Here is a 7244-nt window from a genome sequence, read left to right as displayed (position 1 = left end):
GAACTGCCACAAAGTCATCCTCTGACCTCGCATATGTGATGTGGCCTGTGCAACTGTGCATTAATTTGTGTGCACAGGCACAAAATAAATGAGTGTAAGAAAAGTAATATACAAAGAAATCTTCACTCTCAAGACCGCTCTTAGATTTCAGCTTCTGCTTGCACTTTATTTCTATCGAGGTCAAACCTTGCTATTTGAATGGCTTAAGGAATGAACACTGCTCTCTCTTTCTCCTAAATCCTGGGGCCCAAGTCTCTCTCTCTCTCTTTTTATTCAGCCAAAACAAAATGTGTCTCAATATGCTTAAGAAGAAAACTCCTAGGTATATAAATGTGAGAATGTAGGCAGAGAATGAGGACAGTTGCAGGCCATTGTACCCCTTTTCTAGTGGCTTCTCTGAGGACCATTCTGATCTAACAAACCTGCATGATCCATTCATTGTTGGATTAGATATTTGGGGAGTAGAAGGTAAGGGAAAGTCCAAGACAATTCTCTTTTCTAGATCAGGTGATGAAAGTGTCGTTTACTGCTGGTACATAGAAGGAGCATACAATATAAGGGCAAGAAGACAAGATCAATTATATATCCTTAGGATATTCAAGCATGTACCCCAGTAGGTAGCTTTCTATTGCTACAGCTCAGAAAAGCTGCTTTTAGTGGGGGTAGACAGGGTAGTTGTCTACATAGAGGATATTATTGGAAGCATGTGTCAGACCAACTCAGAAGACTGATGAAAGTAAGAATAGAAGGATAAGAAATGAGACAGGAGCAGTTGTGGAATTTAAGAGAGCAAGCCAAGGAAAAGGCTTTAGGGAGATAGGAGCCCCTCACTGAGAATGAAAGGTGTTATACCCAGGTACTTAAAAACATTACCTTGAGAGCTAGAGAAAGTACCCATGGAGCTGAAGGGTTTGCAGTCCCTTAGGACAAACAACAATATGAACTAACTAGTACCCTCAAAGCTTCCAGGGACTAAACCACCAACCAAAGAGTACACATGGTGTGACTCATGGCTCTAGCTGCATGTGTATAGCAGAGGATGGCCAAGTCGATTATCAATGGGAGGAGAGGCCCTTGGTTGTGTGAAAGTTCTATGCCCCAGTGTAGGGGAATGCCAGGGCCAAGAAGCAGGAGAGTATGGGTTGGTGAGCAGGGTGAGGGGGGAGGAAACAGGATTTGTTTTTTGTTTTTGTTTTTGATATTTTTTTGGAGTGGTAACCAGGATAGGAGATATCATTTGAAATGTAAACAAAGAAAATATCTAATAAAAAAAAACAAAAACAAAAACAAAAAACAAAAATGTTACCTTGAAATGAAATTCTTTCCAACAATACAAACAGTCTTATCTTTCTGATTGAAGATACTATTTCTTCAAAATATTTTTCTCACTGTGGCCTCAACTATGAACTGTAAGTTGAAAAGTAAAATTAAGACATAAAAACATTCTGAATGGGATGCAGTGAATTTGTACTCCTGAAGAATCATGTTTGTTTTGAGTGCAATTTTACCCATTATATTCAAAACAATTTCAGCAAAACTGTAGATAAATACGGTAAGAAGAAATGGCCAAAGTTCAGGAAATAAATCTCCTCCTTGTTAAAATGTTTTGTTCTAGCACTCACAGGACAGCATGAAGTATTCTGAAGTCAGCATTTCTGAAGAATCCTTGCTGTCATGAAGGGGAGATTTCTTTCTGTCAGCTATAGCAGAATAAAGTGATATACAGTGAAAAGAAACTACAGATAGCAAGGATTTCCCAGAGAGAACTGCTGTGGGAATTTGTTTTAGTCTTCTGTTACTTGATAAAATTCTTTCCCATGGGTAAATAGATTTGCATAGTTGTATTTACCAAGGAAATCTTTGTGGTTTAGAAGCTACAATCCTGACACAGAAGAGTCATAACTCTGCTTCTGTTAAGTTAATCTTACTAAAATGTCTCAATTTAGAGGCACCTGACTCTCAAGGCTAATTTTAATTGAGAAAAAAACCTAATATAAGAATTTTCACCAAACCTAATATAGTAAAGTATATACCCATTTTTGTATTTTTTTTTTAATACTTGTGCTCTAAAGTTCTCAGGTTTATTGGATGGTCAAAACACATTAAATTATCTGGGTAATCACTGGCTAATCACTCATAATTAGTAGATAAACTTTGTTAAATGATAAGATTGTTAACTCCTTTTATTTTAATTACATCCTGGCACAAGTTGAGGGTACACATGACTGAATCCTGTTCAGAACTGTTGAATGGTAGGATTTAGTGTGTTATACTGTATTGCTTGGCACATAATATTCTCTTTGTCAAGATGACATCCTTCCTCCAAAAGATACAACCAGTTCAGGCAAACATTGCTGACATTAGGTTCTATTCTGCTGACGTTACACAAAACTGCAGAATTGGAAATGTGGCATTGCTCTGGAGGCACAGGCTGTTTTTCAGAGATAGCACAAAGTAACACACAAAAAAGTCACAATTGTTGCGAGTTGTCATCATATTTATCAGATTACACCTCCACCAATATGCCATAAACATTTCAGATTTTCCAGTAAGCCTAAGACTCCATTATCTAAATGAATCAAAGATTTAAAGTTGTGTATTCCCTCCAGTGTAGGTTTTTGCTTTACAGTATAGGATTTTATGCACTCAGAACATATTTACTGATTAATTAAAAAGATTTAAGTTGTAACTGCATTACTTCATTTACTTAATCCACAATGTAGTTGGAGCCCTATTGTGTTAACTTTTCATAGAGAGACATGAGAAGTTATCTACATGAAACATCTACTTACCCTAGATTTCACCAAAGTACAATTTGTCAATTCAATGAGTTTATTGGAGTGACCTAAAGGAGCATGAATAAATCAAAGGCAGCTGCATCACCAAAAGGTCAACCTGGTGACAATAAACAAAAGCTATATCATTAGAACTTCCTGCATGGCTTGCAGCCACCTTGTCATATAGGAAAGTTTCATCTCCCAGTAGTTCTTACTGTTTATATAAGCTTGGTGAGGAGTCTGGCTAATTTTGTAAGTTTCAGGAACTTTCTGTGACTTGTGAATTGTTTACTTCCTGAATCTTAATGGATAGTCTTTTTCTAGGGTAGATTGTTTCAGTTAAGAAGAAATTGCCAAAACAAAACAAAAAACAACAAAAAAAACCAAAAACAAAAAAAACAAAACAAAAAATAAAACTCTAGTTCCACAGCATTCAGCTCCTATAGAAGGACAATCAGCTTCTACTATGTTAAAGTCACCCATTTTGATTCCATCCCACACTTAAACTCAATATGACTGTAATGATTAGTGTTTTAGTTGTAACTTGACAGAATCTAGGAACACCAAGGGGCCATCCTTTGGGCATGCCTGTGGAGGGGTGTTGATTTCATTAATTGAGGTAGGATAGCCTGCTAATATAAATGACATCATTTGTTTTCTGGGTTCCTGAACTGTATGAACAAATAAAGGACACAGAATAGCAGCATGCATTGATAACTTTGTGCTTTCTGATTGTGGATGTGGTGTGACTACCTGCTCCATGTCTGTGCTTCTTTGATTTCCCCACCACAGTTTGACTATAACGTGAGAAAGAGTAAGCCCTTTACCCCTTAATTTGCCTTTATTGGATATTTTATCACAATGAGAGGAAAAGAAACTAAGAAAACAACCTAACAATATTGGTTTCTTTCTTAGCTTGTTTATAGACTCTAAATGTTTCCCGAGCTGGACTTGAGACAGGTGTGAATCAGCATGAAGGCCTTTGTACATGCTAGGTGCGTGCTTTACTGACTCAAATACCCTATATTTAATTTCCAACAAAAGGAAAATTTCAATGATGGCTTTAGAAAGTTGAGTGGTATTAGTAGCATTTCAGTAGTTACAATTGTACTACATTTACAGTAGCTAAATTGTGTTCTTTATGAAGTAAAACAAATTCTACTTATGGGGCATGTGTTTCTGTAAAGTTGGTCTACATTCTCGCTCAGTGTTATCCATAGTTTCTCCATAATATCTCCACTGTTTTCAGTCCCCCTTTCACGCATTCTTTCTGGAGACTTGTCTCTACCAGCACAGCTTCCTTGTTCCAATTTTGGACTTGATGTTTTTCTGTACCAGTTGGACAGTATTTATATTGACATTTCCATTTAGTTCTTTCAGAAGCCTATCAAAACTCCAAATGACAATACTATGTCATTTATCATCTATCATAATAATTGTGGAGGAGAATCCAATGGATGGGAGAATCCCTTTTTATCCATAAAATGAACAAGTGCTACATCATTTCTCTGTGTACCTTGTCAATTATTCCTGTTTCTCAGGCAATTTCTAGCTCCTAGCTCAGTGTCAGTATTATACTACTACTACTAATTTTTATCCTGATGTTCTGGAGAATTTTCTTTTTTCTGTAGGGGTTTCTTATTTTCTCCATTTCTGAAAGCCAATACAACGAAGTCCATCAAATGAAGACTTTTTAGAATCTGATGAACTCAGTACTATCCTAGCTCCCTCACTAATTGCTGACGTAATTTTAGCAATATGACAATGACTATAAGATTTAATTTACTCACCCATAAGATGAGGATAATAGCACCAATTTTATAGTTTACTGTAGAACTTAGTATGCTAATCCATACTTATTGTTTAGCACAATTTTCGCAACATAAAAAACAGTGTTAGTCTTAACCTTTCTATTAGAGTGAGTTGGCCAACACCACACATATAGGAAACCAAGTGACCCTACCTTGACTCCCAAACCTGGCATCTTGAATAACTACACTGTTCAGCTGCATGTGAAATGTATACTTTGAGTGATTCTGTTGGGGAATACCATGCTGTCTGGAATGGTGTATGGGCAATGGGAGGTGATTTTTGTTTTCTTTAATGTGAGTTGGAAATCAGAATACTCCTGTCACTTAGGGGCATTTTCAAAGTGCCCACCAAATTTGGTATATCCTCTGGTTGAGCTTGATATGTCTGAGGGTGGCATGTGGCAGGGATATATCTTAATCACACTTGACTGGCAATCTGACACTCTTGTGACTGAGAAACTGGTCTGGAAGAAGTTGTTAGATTGGGCTGAAGTGGGATGATTTTAAGAACAGAAATCTTAGGAAATCAGCCAAGAGGGAGGTCAACTAAAAGCAAAGAGAAATGTTCTTAAGCTCAGTGTGTGCCCCACAGAAAGAGTCAGAGCAATCGCCATCCTTTTCACACTGTCAGTGTGCAGAGCACTCCAGCAGGCACATCAATAGTTTTTATTCAGTTTTTATTCTCTAGTGTCTGCCTTTGGTAAGAACTTCAGTTAACTCTTAAAGTACCAATTCTGTATTTGAACCTCTAAGTCCTTGCTACTTTAAATAAAGCTAATTAAGGATTATCTGGCACATCAGTAAGATACATGCTATTTTTATCTTAAACTGAAATCTCTTTGTCAAAACTATATTGCTCTTTTCTGAAGGGAAATGAAGGAGCAGTGTATCTGGGGAAGAGGGGAGTGGGGGAGGGTTATGAAGACTAGGAGGGGGAAGCTGTGGTTGCAATACATTGTATGAGAAAAGAATACATTTAAAACTTAAAAACATATTTTCAACAAAATTCTCATTGTAACTTATGGGGTTGAAATGCAAATAACTTATAGCATGGTTGAAGTTCAAAATTAGAACACATAAAATAAATAATCTCTTTTAAAACTTTTTTTTGGGTCTTTGTGAATTTCATACCATGCACCCCAATCCAACTCATCTCCTCCTGTCCTCATACCTGCCCTCTACCTTTGCAACATCTCACTGTAGAAGCTGTAGTGTGTCACAGGTGTCCCACAATATACCCCTTTGTCCACACTTCTTTGCTTACAGGTGTTCATTGAAATGAGTTATTGGTCTGGTACAAGGCAAGCTCAGATGCAACTTCACATCCAGGGCCAGCTCTACTGTGCTGCCCAGGTGAGCTACAGGGCCTGTTCTCCTGAATACTGCAGCAGGTAAGGGGTGGGATTAACCTTCCCATTCTGATGACCTTAGGGCCAGCTCTCTGTAGTTGGCAAGGGGTTACGGGAGCATCTCTCTTCCACCCATATCACTGCATGGAAGAAAAATGGTAGGGCCAGCTCTCTCATGCTCACACTCTGGGGGCTAGCTCACCTAAACCAGGGTCAGTTTTACTATGTTTTCCAAGGAGATATAAGGCCTGTTCTCCTGAGTACAGCAGATGGTGGGGGGACAGGGCCAGTTCTCCTTCTCTCATGACCCCAGGTCTAGGTCTCCCACCTACCACAGGTGGTGAGGGAAAGGGGGAATGAGGGTGTCTCTCTCTCATGCATGCCACCACATGGGAGATGAGTTGTAGGGCCAGCTTTTCCATGTTCATGGGTGGTTCATCTATAACTTTTGCAATCTCCTGAGTACTGAAGCTGGCTAGGGGTGGTAGCCTACTCTCTTGCTTCTCTTAGTGGCACCAGGGGTCTCTGAATATCTGGGGTCATCTCAGGAGTGTTATACCTTGCTCATGAGTTGTGGCATATATCACAGGTCATCTTGTCATGGTCTGCCCTCCCAGGCCTGAGCAGCAATGGACTGGTGGCATCTCAGGCTAGCTTAGCTCCCTGTCAGGGATCCATGGCTCCTCAGCTGGCCTGCTTAAGTGGCCCCTTGAGAGAATGTCTGTCTCAGGCTCATTCCTGCCCAGGGTAAGGTTCTTCTTGTCTCTGGCTTGCTCCAATTCTGAGAGCTCATCCAGTCCTGCCTGATGCTAGACTGGTGGTCATCACAAGCAAGTTCCTTATCCTGGACCCTCTGGTACTAGACAGATGGTTGTCTCAGGCTTGCTTTTCTCAGTGAATGTTAGGCTACTAATCATTCAGATGTTCATAGGCCATAACAGTGAGTATAGTCATAGCCTTTCTCTTCTCTGTCACCTACTGATGCACATGTGACACAGCAGCCACACCTGCAAAGCCTCTAGTGGCAGGAAATAAATAATCTTTACAGGAGACTTGCTATCTATTTAGGGATTAACTACTTGCAATATAAATTATATTTATATTATAAATTATCACACCTTGTTGAGAGTTGACTCTGAGAACAAGAAAGCATGTTTATTTTAAGTGTCCTACAAGATTTCCAGTTCTGGGGCAGGCTGGACTCTTGACCCCGAAACAGGGAAGAAAAGAGAACAATGAACAGCTAAAGGTAGTAAAACAGAATGCCCTTCAGACGAGCTAATGATAAATCATTTCCAAAGGAGGTT

General features: G+C 39.1%; 1 non-coding gene across 1 annotated transcript; it reads right to left on the bottom strand.

The window, feature by feature from the left end:
- Positions 1-6834: 6834 nt before the first annotated feature.
- On the bottom strand, positions 6835-6966 carry LOC116081327. The gene has a single exon (XR_004114824.1). It is a non-coding gene; the product is annotated as a small nucleolar RNA SNORA17 (small nucleolar RNA).
- Positions 6967-7244: the final 278 nt, after the last annotated feature.

The sequence above is a fragment of the Mastomys coucha genome, unplaced genomic scaffold, assembly GCF_008632895.1.
Source record: "Mastomys coucha isolate ucsf_1 unplaced genomic scaffold, UCSF_Mcou_1 pScaffold6, whole genome shotgun sequence".
Taxonomy (NCBI): Eukaryota; Metazoa; Chordata; class Mammalia; order Rodentia; family Muridae; genus Mastomys; species Mastomys coucha.
Note: the sequence above shows the minus strand (reverse complement) of the source record. Positions and strands in the feature narration are given on the sequence as shown.